Genomic DNA, 17833 nt, shown 5'->3' on the forward strand with positions numbered 1-17833 from the left:
CACATTGTTATTGTATACAGTATTCCTCACCATCAGCTTCTAAGTTCAACTACCTCAATTCCACAATACAGACATAAGTTCAGAAAACAGCTAGATGTACAGAGGTACTCCTATGTATAGAGGATAATCTCAAGTATAAAGAAATAAAACAAAATCTGATATTGCTATTGACGTGGGCACTAACACAGTATTCTGAATATTGCATGTTTCTGAGATGTTTCCCATTAACTACATGAGGACACGTGTAGTTGCAGGTTTCGCCCAACTTTTGTTTTAAGATCTTACTAATTTTCAGTGATTAGCATTAAATTTAAGTATGTCAGCATTTCCATTATAAGCCATATTCACAAGGGTTTATTAAATTATTGGAAAAAAATTATTCTGAGGTAAAATTCAATACTTAGGGGTAAATTTTCAAAGCGCAGCATGCAGTTTTAGCTCCTGATCTCTGAACAAAGTCAATAAAGAGCTGCAGAGCACTACCCCTAGTCAATGCTTTGAAATTTTACTTCAAAGTCTCACCCCAGGAACAAATTCTGTCACACACACACACACACACAATCAATTTGACCTCTTTAAATCTCAAGAATTAATGCATTGTAACTACTTTCCATAAAGATTTTCACTGTTACCTAAATCTGCCTAGCCAATCATAAGCAACAGCTTTTGGGAAAGGGAAGAAGGATTAGAGAGGATGTACTGTATTTGTAAAGGTAGAAGATTTATTTGTTGATTTAAGCAAAAGCAAAACTAGCACGCAGTTGCGTTTCTGGCCTGCTCTACATACAAAAAAAAAAATTGTGTTTCTTCATGCATCAACATGACTGCGGTAAATTGCATTTATTAAATGCAATATCAATAATCAATAAAGATGACCCTTTCTATTATCAAGAACCAGGTAAACGATTCAAAACCAGTAAAATGGTAGACATTTTATACTGAATGATATGAGGGGAAATACATTGAACATAAAGATGACTAGTGCTATGGCATTGAAGGAAAAACATAATTATTCATTGATGTAAAGCAGCAGAGCTGGAAAGAACACAAATACAACAGTAGATCCATTAACTGCATGACAAGAAGCAGCATTCACATCCACTTGTTAAACTGTTTTTGATTCTTTAGTACCAACACACAGAACAATCCTTACATTATGTTGCCACAGAAAACCTAAAATGTATTTTTTTCATAATGTAGCTTTCTTCCGTTATCATAATAGAGCCATCACAGTTTTTGCAAACACAGTGTGGCCTCAAACAGCTAGGTACAACCATTACATTGGACTTTTTTTTTTTTTTTTTTTTTTTTTTTTTTTTTTAAACAAGAGGACATTTTAAGCCTCCCAAGAGATTTGTGTTGCCTGGCAAACTCCCAGAAGGAGCCATCTATTACTGCAAAGCCTTGCTTACATACGAGGGAGGAGGAAATGATCTCAGCTAACAAAGAGGACATGTTTGGAACGATGACCAGAGAATGGCTGCTTCAAGGCCATAAAAGTTAACACTGTATACTGACATAGCATTGGGTGGAATTTAGGAGTTGATGAGGCTTAGAGAATTTGTGTTCATTCATTCCAAGTGTTCCCCCCCCCCCCCTTCTCCTGACACCAAATTACAGCTTCAACACTGTTTGAAGATCTTTCCACCTACTTCCAACTCTTGAACTTTATGCAAAGAGGCCCAGTTCACTCTGCAGAAAGAGAAATACAAGATGGTAGGACAAACAGGACCCAAAAGCTTCCCTTCTTTAAAATATTCCCTTCTTTAAATAGCAAGAGTGGAATTGACAGATGTTTTTAATTACTGCCTGGTTTATCAAACACATCTACAAGTCAAAGACAGACAGATACTTTCTCATTTGCTTTAAGGTGAAAAATCAAGAATAAAATCCTTACAATCTATATTGTAACAGTCATGCTTAATAGGTCTTTTTTAAATGTTTCATTAATACCACCAATACACTGGCTACATCACTGAAATATCACATGGTGCTATCCTGTCATTTACCTCTGATTTGAAAGACCATAGAATGACTAAGCAAGAGTTAAAATATCAATTTAATTTAAAGTACAGTTAATTTCAAGAGGATTTATTGATATATGTAATCAAACTAAGAAGCGGATACACCTTTAGTTTTGCTTGTCTCTTCATATCAAAAGAGCTTTTAGAGAATCAAAAATATTGTGGTGGATTAAAATATGACATTTGAATTGATCAATGGTCCAACTTCTCAGTGAATGCTGATGTTTTCCTCTTGGCTACAGTTTAGGATACATAAAACTTGACAATCAATTCTCAACTGAATGAGCAATAAGTCTTACTCCTAATTTCTTATAAACAGTATTTGTACTGAACTATCATAACCAATATTACAATATTTCTTAGCATATTTTGCATGAACAATTAAATGAGAATGTTGTGCCTGGGCAAATTACATTATCATATGCAGTTCACAAATAACTATATTAACATTAATTGGTCAATAGTCCAACATTTTGACATTTGCAAGGGGAAGTGCTAAATTAGTTACCAGCAACATTAATAATGGTTGAAAAAGCAGGATTATCTGCGGATGAGAAATAGGCTTTATTTTGGTAAGTCTTGAATATTACTTTAGAATTTCTTTGAAGTTGTTTTTCTTACTGTCAACATCTCAGTCCCAAGGGATGGTGGTTTGATATACACGTTATAGATTCTTTTGCAACCTTGTAGCCTGATCAAATAAAAAGACCTTTTCATTTGTGACTGCATAGGTTTTATGTCACCTCTTACCAGTTGCTTCCTCGTAACTCAGCGGTATGCTCCGGATCAGCACCTCCCTCTTCATTGGTGCAAACTAACAGGAAGACAGACACCCTCACAGGCCTTGGAGCAACACAGCCACATACCTTTTAAGACAAGAGTATCTTATTGGCTATTAATATAAATATGCCCAAAGGCAGTGCATAAAAGTTATACACACATTTCCTCAGTGTCCATACACAGTACCTATCCAGGAAAACACTAATATAATTGCTTCAAAAATAGTACCAGTGTCATAGGACATATACACAAAGTTCTAAATATATATTTTTAGATGGATGCGACTGTCTATGACAACATCTGAAGCACAACTCTCATTTGTAAAACTACGTAGTCCCATAATAAATATATATACGTATGATATTAATTTGACAACTTGGGGTAAGGGACAAAGATAGCAGGGTGCAGCTAAGTATCTACTAGAGTAGACTTGGCAGTTTATTGTGAGAAAATATAAACACTGTTCTGATATTATACATTCAATCTTAGTAATATGATTCAAACATCAATCCTAAACCACATCTGAAAGAGATAGCAGCTGCTCACAACAGCCCTTTTCTAGGGGAAAAAAAAAAATGGCAAAAGCATGCACTCCATGATCTGCCTACCTCAGATTACTTTACCTGCATATTTGCATTACATTAGAGCAGAAACATGGGATGGGTTCAACTGTGTCAGTGATTAATAAGAGTACTGGGTGCAATGAAAAAAAGTTGGACAGATTTTGTGGTCATGATATACTAATAGACAAAGAAGCAGCAAGAAACTCTTACAGAAGCTCTGTAACAGTCACACTGCATGAAGCATCTGTACAAGCTGATCTTGTCCTCAGAGAGAACCACCAGAAATTTCCAATTGTTTTCCAAGCTCCTGTTTATGAGAACTGCTGCACATTTTACACAGCATTTTGTCATTCTTGTTAACGCTTTGATTATTATTGCTCATAATTCTCTCCAAGACACGTAAGCCTTATTGTAGCAATACATGACCATTCTATTAGGTTTTCCAATCTGAAGACAGAGCCATTATTTTAGTGTTTTTCAGGAACTGCTAGAAAGCCAATCAGTAGCCCCTTAATAAGGGAATACTTTTGGAGGCATGATAACCAGTACTTCTAAAGTTCTAAAAGACAAATTCATAAAGGTAATACATAGCACACTCTGAAAGTAAGGTCTCCTAAACTCTCTTCCATGTCAGATGCCAATTTGTCAGACTGCCCCTCTGCTGCCATCTGTCACACAACATCAACATGTAATGAAATACTTGTGGCAAGGTTTAACCTCTACTGCCATACCGCCAACATCTACCTCTGATCTCATGGATCAACATAATAAAGTAGAAGGTATTACTTTCAGAGCAGCCCCTGTATATGAAGCAGAAATAATTCTTTACTACTGCTTTCAGACAGTTTACCAGCAGTCTTACTCACAGAACAATGTCACCTCAAAACAAATTTCTGCTCATTGGCAACTGTGGCTTACAGAAAAATAGAAATGGACGAGACAACAGCATATGGATTTGTGGGGATAAACAGAACACAGACATTGACTCTGAAGAAAACATCAGCACGCACCCTGTTGTGGGCAAGAAAGGTTCAATGGTGTTTTCCAAACTGATAAATAGGTCTGCATCTTCATGATCTATCTTCTCAGATTAAGTGCAAGAACCATGGGGCTTATACTCAATCTTCTTTGACTATGGCTAAGAATAGATCAAGAGGTAACCTCAATTTGAGACAAAGTAGCACTTATCTCCCTAACTGGGATTCCACAAAATACAACCTGGCTTCAAATGTGTAGAACATAATACTTGAAAATTTATGAGGTCTGTATGGCCCCCACTAGCAAACTTCTGACTAACCTCTTACTAGGCAGTATGAGCAATTTACTAACCTATATAACATTTAGAAAATTCTCATTCCTTCCTATTTTCAGTTATCGTTGATCATTATATGCTCGCCACCCCACTCCTCCAACCAAAAATTAACCTGATTGTGGATTATTTCATTATTACCTTGCCAACACTTCCAGTCATGATTGTAATGATCTTCAACAGTCTGCTAATGAACCAATCCTAAATTTAAAGTAAATTGATAGAAAGCAATATGATAAATATTTTTAACACGTTATAAGGATCTGTTTTGGAACAAGAGATGAACTTATATCACCAAATAATACCCTTATTAACTTTTCGTAAGACAACAGAAATCACCTTCAAAATGAAAGAACACTTGTAAGTTCTCTAAAAATAAGGGTAGAGGACTGAGCACCAAAGTTACATCTAATAAAAAAGAATGAGGTGTTTCACTTGCACATTCCTAGGCTGACACAGGTGTCAGGAGAGAACAGTGTATTCTGAGTTATGAAACACTATTATTCATCTCTGTATGCTCCATTTCCACATGGATCTTCCACAAAGCCAACTGCGATGATGTAAATACAAACCAAATCTTTTACATATGTTGAAGTGATGTGGAGACATGTTCAGAGCTTCACATGGGGATAATGAACGTTCTTGTACTTCTGGGGACTACGCACACACTACATCATTTCCTCTTCTTTGCATTCTTCATGTCACCAGTCACCTCTTTTTTGTCATTTAATGAAGTCTTGCAAAGACAGTTTCAACAAAACAGGGCCTTGATTCTGATATCTATATCATACTGTTAACAGCTCTTAATTATGTTTGAGTGATCAAAATTCTTCCCACTGATTAGAAGTCACCTGTATTACATCAGTTCATTCTCCATTTTTTGCAAGCAGTCCTCACTGTAACAGCTCCTCTTGCACCGTTTCAATCCCCAGAGCTTGATTCTCCCTCGTGAGCTTCTTAAAGGTTCTCCTTCTAATCAACCCCCTAGAGGCACTTTAGCAGCTAACCTGGGTGATTACAGCCACTGCTGTTGTAATTTTCTAAATTATAAATGCTTTTCTTAGTCATCAGTTTCAATTGTGCAAAGTTGCCCAACTGTAATGGAAGTTGCATGCAGAAATATTGTTGAAAATTTAATTTGCATGCAAATCTGCCTACTTGCCATCCTTTATTGTGAAGTGTTAATGTAGTCACACAGCACTGCACTCATGGATTACCAGGATTTTAAACCAAGCACTGTGACTACCACCACTTGAATTCTACACATCCTACAGTGCCCACAGAAAATTCACACATCTTTACAGACAAGATGTGTGCTTGCACATATGCTCAGAAGTACAGGCTGCTGTATACATGCCCCTTTATCTGGTCGTCACCACAGTAATTTTAAATATAGTTAAAATTGAACTATTTTTATGTTGTAGATGTGCAAGTAGGATGCTAATATTTTAAACATTTCATTTTATTTTTTTTTAAACTTCTTTGACCACCTTCGCTTTACTTCTAATTAAAATAAATGTATCTACAGCTAAATATTTCAGAGATATATACTCTGAGGTTTTACGCTTTTTTTTCTTTTTTTTTTTCTTTTTTTTTTCTTTTTTTTTTTTTTAAATCAAAGGTCTTTTAATCCTCCTTCATTCACACAAACATGCATGTTTAAAGAAAGGCAGCTGGCACACTGTACAACACATTACTTCAGCCTGCATCAGCAAGTGCCTGTCATTATCACCTACCATGTTTTCTGTCTGATTTGTTGTATTTAAGAAGTCGTAGCTGTAGGTAATTAAGAAGTACTGCTCTAGTGTGACGAATAATCACTACACTTTTCCAATGCAACACAAATTCTGCAAGTCTCTTTCCTCCTCGCTTCTTAGTCTTTACAAAACAGCTGATGTGCTGATTTTTATTCCAGATGTTATACTTGCAACATTCTGGATCCAATTAGTTTTATTCATATTTTTAATGTGGCACTTGTAAACAGTACAAGTACTTTCTAAGAAAAGAGTGAAAACACGTAAATGCTTATTCAAGGGTAAAGAAAATCCTCTGTTAGACAACTTTATATTTGCTTTTGAAAGCATCTCTTTCATTTTTTACTAATACACTCACACAAGAAGTGAATTCTAAGCCTACATACTCTGATTTGCTGTTTAAGGACCTTCACTACAGTAACTTTTTTCAACACCTAACTGAGAAAAAAGCAGAAGTTCTAAAGAACCACATACTTCAAATGTTTAGCATCTGCTTGTGTGTTTTTGAATCTGACTTAGTACTCCCAATCCACTGCAACTTCCCTTCAGCCCACTGAAGCAGATGAGCACAATACTCTTCACAGACAAACTATTTTCAGGGAAAGTATATCCATTACCATTAATGAGAACTGCATGGCAAGATAAAGAAAATCCAGGACTCATGCTTCTGAGAGGACACTAAAAATCTAAGCACTATTAATTTAATGAAAAGGAAAACATTTGTCTTAATGAACCAACAATTATTTTGCAAGCATTTCAAATCTTCAAAGAAAGAAAACAAGATTCTTGCTAAAAAAAAATACATACACTAATTCTTAAACTGTAAGGTAGAAACATGATTATACGGCTCTATCTATTGTTAGACAAATAAGGAATTTGTAGTACCCGAGTCACATATAAAAAGAACTTTTCAGAAATAACTTAGGCATTCCAGGCTTACTTGGAGTTAGAAAGATGCAACAATGCACTCAACTGTGTTTTGGGTTCTTGGGTTGTTCTCTGTGTGGTTATTTTTGTTTTGTGGGGGGTCTCTATTTTGTTTGGTTTTGTTGGTAATTTTTGTTTGCTCATAAACTAATAAAATTCTAAGGCCCCTTAGTTGAATCATGGAATAAAGAGTCTGGAAATGGAATAGGTCACAATAGGTCAAGCATTGGGTTTTTTTAATGCATAACTCAAACTGGCTCTGACTGGTATGTGAACCAGTGCAATAATGAGCATTATCACTTAATTTGGCATTCTTAGTTAAAATGCTCTTCAAAGCATTTCCATGCATTCAAGTAGTCTAAAATACCTTCAAAATATTTCATGACTACTACAAGAAAATTTCAGAACTAGTGACAATCATACTTTCCTAGTAACTTTGCACCAATTGAGATACTGAAATAAATTTTGGAGTGCTAAAGAAGAGAAAAATCAGTAAATATTTCATCTTCTATAAAGAAATGCAAGGCAAGACAATTTTACAAACTGCAGACCTGCAGCTAACAGGATTTGCAGGACAAAAACAACATATTGCTAAAAAAGAAAACAAAACAAAATTAAAGTATTTATTTCATTCAACCACACCTGGAGAAAATCTTTAAAGGAAAGAACTCCAGTCCTCTCCTGCCTCTTATTTCAATTGATAGAAGAAGAATTGTATTTACATACCTAATCTCCAATTATTTTTACAAGAGAACTTCTTGTGGAAATAAACCAACCCAAGGCTTTAACACAATGGTCTCTTAAGTTCTTTTAGAATTACTCATTCTTTAAGCATTCATTGAAAAACAATAAAACACCCCCACATATTATACCATGTGTTAGTTCCCCTTCTGAGGAGTTAACTCCATATCTCCACTGCTGGCAGGCAGAGGACAATTCTATCAAGGAAGGTAGGAGTAACACAGCCTACAAGTTTTCAGCATACCATCACAAGGACAGAAACAAGAACAAGTTTACTTCACTTACATTTGAACACAGCATGAATTACAGGTATAGACAATAAGTCTGACAGCATTGATAATGAATAGGAAGAGGACAAATTGTCTTCAACCGCATTTCTCCTGCGAATCTAATTTTTAGCTTCCCTATACCTGAGTTCCCATCAGAGCATCCTAACCAGCTGTGAACCCACCCCTGTCCACACTCCACAGACTTGCCACATGGAGCCACTCCCACTTTAACAGCATGTGACTTCTCATCAGATTTAAATGAATTATGTTCAGGTGAAGCTTCCTCAGTCAGCAGCAGTCCAGGTGGAGGCTCCTGAGCAGTGTACCTGCTTTGAACAAGATTCTTGGTGGTGGTGTTTTGTGGCTGTTTTTTAATGCCATGTAAGGGAAAAGCCAGCAGGGCATTGTTCTCCATATTTAACAACTCTCTACATTTCTTGCTGCTATAGTTAAGTAGTTTCAAACACCCCCAAACAACCTTACATTGGTTTGTCCATAGAATGTCACCAAGCAACAAAAACAAATGAAAAAATGTTTTGTTAATATCTACTTAAAAGCATACAAAACCATAATAATTTATTTTCAGTAACTTCAATTTAGGATTTATCTCATCTAAATACTTTCCTGTATAACACAAATTCAAATACAAGCCATCTGCATTAAACAAAATGAACACTTCCAGCATACCTTCAGGTCTGCATTAGTGGGAACTCTGCATACAAAGGAGAAATCCACATGCCTTACAGAGCAGAGTTCTCAAAATGCTTCTGCTGTTATGACACAGCAGTGACTGCCAAGCTCCTTCAGCCCAGGGTTCAAGCACGAGGACTCTGAGCAGCTTCACATCCCTTCTCAGAGCCTCAGCATCTGCCAGCCTTTTCTTCCTGTACATTTTATCTGTGCTTTTATCTTTTTCTCCCTTTATTTTGCTTTATCTATTTTCGACAATAGTGACTAGCACAGTATAACAGCATTATATAAGCTTTTTACAGTGCCATGTTTTGCTTTACAGAGTGAACATAAATGAGGAAACACTAACTTAAACTCTGACAGCCAATGCTGGATGTATCAGCTCAGCCTATAAATAAGCACTGATCACCTCCATTTTATTGAACTCATTTTCCAGGCAAGCAAAGACCACAAGATTCCTCTGCAAATTTTCCCTTTACACTCTCCAGCAGTGCTGCTAGTGTCAGCTACGACAGATTTATAGCCTATTCATTCATGGGAACAAAAACCCTGCCAGGGCTGGTCATGCAACACGCAGTAGCAGTTAGTTCAGAAGATAACAGCTGCAATACCTCACTTCCTTATTCAGCACTCTACAGCATACACTACTTCAGAGATAATAAATGCTTCTTGTTTGTATTTCTTGAGCAATATCGGAGGAAAGGGTCCACATTACAACAGTATGAAGTGGCACTGCAACACAGGGGGATTAATCAGTGTTTTTCTTGTATTTATTCCTTCTCCAGCTTTATGGTTTTATAACTGACATTAGAAAGTTACTCTTGACTGTTTTTATATACTGTCACTTCCAGGGACAGTCAAATATTTAAATTTTGAATTTAGTGCCCGTTTAATTTAAAAGGTTATTTTGAATTATTTTGAGTACCAAGGACTTACAATATGTAGTGCTTTAATAGTGAGAGAGCTTCAACATTTGTCAGGATTAACCAGTTATTCTCCTTCACACTCAGAGTTAAAAAATGAGCTTAATATGAAGCAACTGAACTATAGATCATAAAATTACTAGATCCCTTTCCATGTTTTGAAAAGCAAATTAAAGTCTGCGATGAGTTTGTAAATATTTCTCAATTGCAATACAATGCAGCAGAGAGGAGATACCAGACCAGTAGCAACAGTACTGTTTTTGGAGATGGTGCTCAGAGTCATCAATTTTGGAAGAGCTGCTCTTGCATAAGACATCTATTTGGGGCACTGGATGGCTTTTTAAGCAGTGCACAGTGGTCTCATCGTAGATGATGTAAACCTTTGCCCCTTTTCACAGATGTTTAAGTGGGTCTGCAGTAGCCCACCTCTCCCACTGAATACACACATTAATATTACACTAAGCTCTAGCCACAGAGAGCATAGACTAGAGCCAAGGCCCATCTATGAGCAACAAATGAGTATTTTCACAATCCCTTTGAATGACACTGCACTGACGCGTAAAGTGAAGTGAACTTCCAGAAACTTGCAATTTCCATCTTTTTTCACCTCTCTATTGCAAGATAGTATTGTCCAAATGAAGCTCAAGTGATCCTATAAAATTACAGTATAGTCAAGGTTTGGGATTTTTTTTGTTGTTGTTTGTTTGTTTTTTTTAAGTATTTTTTTAGGTTCTAAGCTGAAGGCTGAACAAATTTGTCTCTTACAGATCTTTAGTAGACCTGAATTTCTAATCATTGAAAATTTAGCAACCTTAGTCTTCCTCAAGAAAGAGAAACTCATTCCTTCACCAGCAGAAAACACAAAGCGGTCTGTAAAATAGCTGTACAAACCACAAACATTTAGCATCTTAAATTTCTTATAAGTTTTAATTAAAAAGTCACAATCCACTGTCCCAGCTTTTTTTTTTTTTTTTAATTTGAACAGATGCACCTGTATCTCATGGCATATTGAAATGTACATTTCTGTAAAGATGGAAAATATGGGAACGATTAAGAAAAAACAGACTCTGAAGTAAGCAAACTATTAGCTATACTAATTAAAAAATTAACTTATCCTTTACAAATCTCATCTCTCTTTTCATACCACACCATACAGTCATCTTACCAAATCAGACCCAAGGTCTACAGCATTGAAGAAAGGCTGCTTGGACTACAACATCAATACAACCCACTGAAGACATTTCTGCATAACCTCCTTAAATTCAAGCACATGCTCTAACAACATGCAGAAGGTCTTCCAGATTTAACCCCAAATCTCCTCACTTCAGTCACTTTTAGTCCATGAAATGTATAGAAAATATGAGATTAGACAGCAGTTACTGTAACTTCATTCTTTGCTAATTAATCAGGTTTTATTGTGTAGACTCTGGCTCAGCTCATAATGCTGGGAGGAACCTAACACAGTAGTTCAAGATTTCACCAGTTTAATAACCCTTGCTAATTGAGGGCAGAGGGAACCCACACACTGTATTGGGGTTTTTAGTACCTAACCTTCTCCTATGGGGGAGAAGGAAAGGAGAAAAGATCTGAATTTGAAAGAGGGAAGGAGAGGACTGTAGGTAAGTAACCACCCTAATCATTCATCCCTGCATTAGTTGTTCTGGCAATATAAACTTAAACATGTCTATATATAGTAAATTGTACAATATATATACAGAAGCATTTATGAAGGAGCCCATTCTATTCATGAAAACTAGCCACCTCCTGATGCAAAACCAGGATTTTTCCCAGTCAGCATAGAAATACATTCATTTTACATGTAATTGTTGTCATTCAAATCACCTAACATAACAAATGCTAGAAGACATTATAGTTCATCTGCTAAGCAGTCTTTTTATGAGTTGAGGCTTCAATGCTTTAATGGGCAAATTGCTTGATTTAAGTAAATCATGTCACCTCCATCCAAGTAATCATATTTGTTGCAGACTTGCTGACCTCATCTCTACACTAAAAACAAAAACAAATTTACATTTTCAGCTTGAGATATTTAGTTCAAATGATTTACAAACAGGTTGCAATGAAAAACTAATTTCAGCCTACAAAGATACTATTTAAGTTCTTTGTTGACAGAATTTACAGATATATAATTATTAGTTACTGTCATTAAAATAGAGATGACATTTTTGCACAAAGAAAACAACTTTTGAGATAATTCCCCTAAGGTTACCACTGCATTTAGAAAACATTAGTCTTGGGGAAATGGTTAAAAAAACAAAATTACATATCTGCTGTGATAATAGGCTTCAGGGTGGGGGGGTTTTTTTGGGTTTTTTTTGGTTTTTTTTTTTTGGTAAACATTATTTCCCCCTCTGCTTCATACAAGAAATCTTACAAGAGGCTTTCCACAGCATTATGTCACAACTTTCAAAAACATGGAATGTTTTTAAAAATCACTCCAGTTAACCAGTTCTCTGAAATTTCAAGCAAATTTTGAGCAAAAAGATGTTAATGATGTTTTATAAAAATAGACATATTTAGATGCATTCATAATTTAATTTCAAATTTTGAGGTACAAAGGTGAGAATTGAAGAAATTGGGCAACATTTCAATGCACAAGCCTAGTAGGGCTTATAGAAGAACCACTGGATTTTGTTCACTACACAAGGAAAAACATTTTTAGGTCACCATCCAAGCTTTCCTCCAAAATGTAGTAAGCTTTTTTCCTAAGTTTATACAGCTCAGAATCCTTCATAACAAGCCTCTTCAACTGTTTTTACTATTTCACAGCAACTCTGACATACTCTTTTTTGTTATTAGCAAAACAAAACATCCCTGCTTTTAAAAACATAGAAGGCAAAATTTACACATTACACCCTGTAAATCTGAGGTGGAAGGATAATACATAACCTTCCATTTATTCATATTGACATTTTAAATTGCCTAACTAGTAGCACAGAATCCTCCAGAATGGCTTTCTTTATTAGCCCCTCTTCAGCTAAAAGAATGTCTACTTCTAGTGCATACTATTTGTTCTGATTAAGAATATTTAGAGTGGAGGAGGAAAAACTGAAGATGTGGGGAAAAAAAAAAAAAACCCACACAAATAAGGAAAGCTCAACATTTCACTCAGGTCCTTTCCATGACATTTCCCTTTCAGCTGTTTACTAAGATTGTTCCAGAAAAATCAAAAAAAGGGAGAGGGTGAAAAAGCTCTCTAAGCAGCAGAATTAAAGGTGGTAATGGAGGAAATATAAAGGTGATAATTGACCTTAATGGTCAATCCAGCCTTAAAGTCTTTGACACTTGTCTTTACAGTTGATTTAATGATTAAAAAAGTTTCTAGCAGGTCACAACGCATCATCTCAGTAAAATCTGTTTGCTAAATATATAATTGTCTCCTACTGAAGATCTCAAATAATTCCTTTGAAATTTATAACAACAATCCTCAGTCTTGTTACCCAGCGTACCAAAACAGCAGCCAAACATGACTTCTGGCTAGGGGTTCCAATACTGCTGAGTATGTATGGGTGAAAAATATTGTTTTTTACTCCTCTTTCATACTCCTCCTTTCTCTAATTCAGTGAAGGTTCCTATGTGCTGGAACTCAGAACATTAGTGTCTCATTTACTTTATACATAGAAAAGGCTTAAGCTCAATCTTTTTTTGTATCAATACAATGTGCTTTTAGTCCCCAAGCAGTTACATGATCGCCCATAAAGTTTTGGACACTCTGTATCACATTCTTGAATACACCGTACAATGGATTAGATTTTCTTGTCAACAATCTTTTTTCCTTAAATACGCTTTGCTGATAGATTTTGCAACATCTTCATTGGTAGTGCAGAAGTTGTATCCTGTAAAAATGGTATTATAGTTGTCTTTTCTTTAGACAAGAGTCTAGGTTTGTAGAAAAACAAGTGTTGTAAGTGATGCTTATCTGATGCATACTAATATGTAAGCATGATGATGTGCCCTTGTAAGCATGCCTATATGATATCTGTCATTATTACTCATGAAAATCAACTTTAAAAGCCAACCATGAAATTGAAGAATGCTACCAAATAATATTTGGGTCCACATCCTCAAATTTAAAAAAAAAAAAAAAAAAAATCAAGTTTGGGCTACTGATGATAGATAACGCCTAATTTCATAATTTGAGCTCAAATTGTTACCTTGAAATTGCACTTAGGTCTCTTATCTCTTGCTCCCCGTAATAAACAGTAATCAGTGACAGCACCTATTAATTCACAAAACAGAAACAATAGGAACTGGACATAAATAACTATTTTGAGTATGGCAAATAATATGCTCGGTTATCTTTGATTGTGAATCTAAAACCAAAAACGTTGCGTTATATGGCTTCATGAACAGCCAGAGCAACTTAAGTTTAACCAATCATTTTCCAGAGCCATCTCAGAATCTCAGTTCTGAGACATCCCATGCAGTTCCTTAAAACTGTCTCTTTCTAAAAAGATGTTATGGTTTGAAACTCTTATTTTCTCAGTTTAAAGAGACACTTCTCACAGGAAGTGGTCTCCTCCTCACACCTGAAGTGCAGTTTATCCATCTCAGAAACCACAGAGAAGGCTGGAACAAGCAGACCACAAGTAGAGAGAATCTCTCGTTTCATCTCATTGTTTCATCTTCAGCTACGTGGGCACGTGAGTTTTCATAAAAACTACACAATGTTCTGCAATCATCTCATTTTTGTGAAAAAAAATAATAAAATGACCTGGCCAGAGACTTCATGTGTCTGTATCTGCTGACATAAGATCTCTTTACCTCAATAGTAATATTTATTTTTCTTTTTTAAAGTCAGTTGCATTTCTCATTGTGAAAAATTACCCTCATCACACAGATGGTATTGATCATTTGTTTCAGGGTAGCATTCTAAAGGAGCATTCATGAAACTTCAATAATGATTCATTACATCTGATTGATATGTAATGGAGTCACTATCCAACATTTGAAGCACACCGCAAAGGAAGCCCACAAGCAATAAAAGCATTTGTAACGGACAATATGTTTGAGGCCTTAAATGTCCCAGACAGAAAAGCAGATCAAACACTGCTCAAATAACTAAGTTGTATCAGATGTATAAAGCCATTCCAGGTGTATAAAAAACAGCAAAACTTGGTTTGAGTTTCAAGTTGTTTGATTAATTTAAAGAATAATAAAATAGTCTCTTTTTCCACAGTTTTACTTTTCCCTAAAATGAAGTTATAACATTTTCATGTGGGGAAATTTTCCCTCCTTTGTATATCTAGAGTGTATTCTTTCAGTTTGAAGGTCTGATTTTTTTATACGCCGATGTCAGAAAAATGACAGGTCAAATTTGTCTAAACCACACTGCTTCTGACCAACATCATCATTAGTTTAATATATAGATACATATTTAAACATATGCACTAATCAACATCCTGTTTTTGCTGTTAAGAATTTGCATTTACATCAAATCCTTTTCCTCCCTACTTTAAAGATCAGAAGATATTATTCAAAATTGTAGGAGATTGTAGCATACGATTTTCTCATTTAAAGACTTTCAGGCTACAAGTATGACAGAAACCTTATTTTATATGACCTCCACTCTGTGGAATAGATAGAAACCTCCACTAAAACTTTATTTTGTAGACTTCTAATGACTACAGACCCATTAGACCTGCCTTGTAATTGATATCTGCCATGTACAAGTAATAATGTACTCTCTGTAACAGGTCTTGTAATGATCATCCTCCTTGATGCAAGGGATAATAGCCAGTGTCATGAGTTGAGGTTAAATAAACTGTAAGTGTGTAACTTTATGGGATACTTATTAGAAAGCAGGTGAATACAAATAAGAAGCAAAGAGGGGTATGTGATAAGACAGAAGGGGAGGGAGGAAGAGTATGAGCCCTAACTGCCAGATAAAAAGACAGTCTTCCTTCTCTGAGCTGAGATTATTGAAGCTACGTAATAGCCCTGACTAAACAAAGCTTTGCATTAAAGAGTGAAAGGTATTTATAATTCTATTTTAAATTTTGTAAGGTGTCAAAAGGAAACAAATGCTGTTTTCAATATTATTTCTGTCCCTTTTGAACAGAAGGTTCTTAAGTTTAGTTATATTACTTCTTTTGCCTGAAATCTTCTTCTCTGGAGTTCATTTGCTGTCTATCTCAGCACTTTCTCCTCTTTCTTTTCTTCTCCTTTTCTTTATAGAGTTGTCTACGTCGTCCCTTTCACAATACATTCATGTAAAGATGACAATGAAACTCTTCTGCTCACCACAGGATGCTGTTAGTGACAATTATAATTAGTGTGCTATCACGATCACTGAAGGAAAGAACATGTTACAGCCCCACTATGGGTTGTTGCCTCTTCAATTGCTTATACCATTGTTCTTGAGATCTTGTTAAAATTATATTTAATGACTGCTGTTTAGATTCGTTTATCATGAAACCTTATACACACAGGTTATTCACCCATTTAGTTTGCCATCTCCCTTCTATCATCTTCCTTTTTCATTAACTGCCCGCTAACAGGAATTTCACCCGCTAACATAATTCATTCTCTACACTAGTATGCCTTTATTACTTAAATGCACATAATATTTGTTTACTTCACTGATTTATTGCTGAAGATTACTGTTCATATTTTCCTCACTTTGTTTTCCTTCTCAATGTTTTGGGGATATTGGCTGAACAATTGTATTCTAATCAATACTGAGATTAAATGGAATCACACACTTCTCCAACATATGTTTATTCTTGTGCTGAATAGACCAACCATTCACTTTTAAATATTTTCAGTTTTGCTGGTTAGAATTAAAGCAAGTGCTTGCTGCTTGTTGTATGCGACTATTTTCTAACGATTATGTATATACTTAAAAGAGAATTGCACAATATTACTTACCAGTTACCCAATTCACAGTCATTCTGCTATCCAAGAAGTAATCTTTCAGACACTGACAGAACTAACATTCAAGTTAGTTCTGCTAGGAGCAAGGAACTGAAGTAGCGAAAATCACGACTCAAAAATAGCGCTCAGACACACACATACACGTGTACCGAAGCTGCCAGTGCGCAGCCATACACTTTGCTGCAGTAAATATTAAAGCTGAATAAATATCCCTATATATATATATATATATATGTGTGTGTGTGTATATATATAGGGATATTTATTCAGCTTTAATATTTATATATACATATACACACAATCCTGTGAACTGTACAGTGTCAACTCAGGTACTCATACTTGGCATTTAGTAGTTTTGTTCTAGTAAACGTACTAGAACAAGTAGTAAATTATTCCAGATCCATAGAATGACAACAGGCAAGTTCAAGATGTCATTAATTTGCACTGTAGATATGGCTGATGCAACATCGTCTTAACTCTACAAATAAACAGGCACTACTGAAGTATTCGAGTATCTGTTGCACATACATGTTCAGAAGTTCACTACTTGCTTTTCTCCATGTAAGGAAAAAGGATTTACTGAACTGAGGAAAGACAAGAACAGTCAGGGAAAATGACAATACAACATAGCAGAAAGGAAGGAAAAAGTTGTAAACACACAGATTTGAATGTGTTCCTCCTGTGGATTCAAAGCATTTCCTTTTCATAGAAAAATTATTTTCTGTATGCTGTCCTAAAGCATGGATCATACTTGACTTCTCCTTCCTCAACAACCTAATTCCTTCTCCAACTCAAAAACACTCTCAGAACATGCTTTTATGCTATTTATTTTTCTTATCTCTGCTTATTTAGAGACCTCCATGCAGGGCTTCAGCCTGACTACCAATAATGTCTCCATGAGGGGATAAGCCCAATGCAGTGGGGACAGAGACTGAGGGAATATGCCCAATGCAGTGGGG

This window comes from Meleagris gallopavo, chromosome 13 (genome assembly GCF_905368555.1).
Source record: "Meleagris gallopavo chromosome 13, MGAL_WU_HG_1.1, whole genome shotgun sequence".
Taxonomy (NCBI): domain Eukaryota; kingdom Metazoa; phylum Chordata; class Aves; order Galliformes; family Phasianidae; genus Meleagris; species Meleagris gallopavo.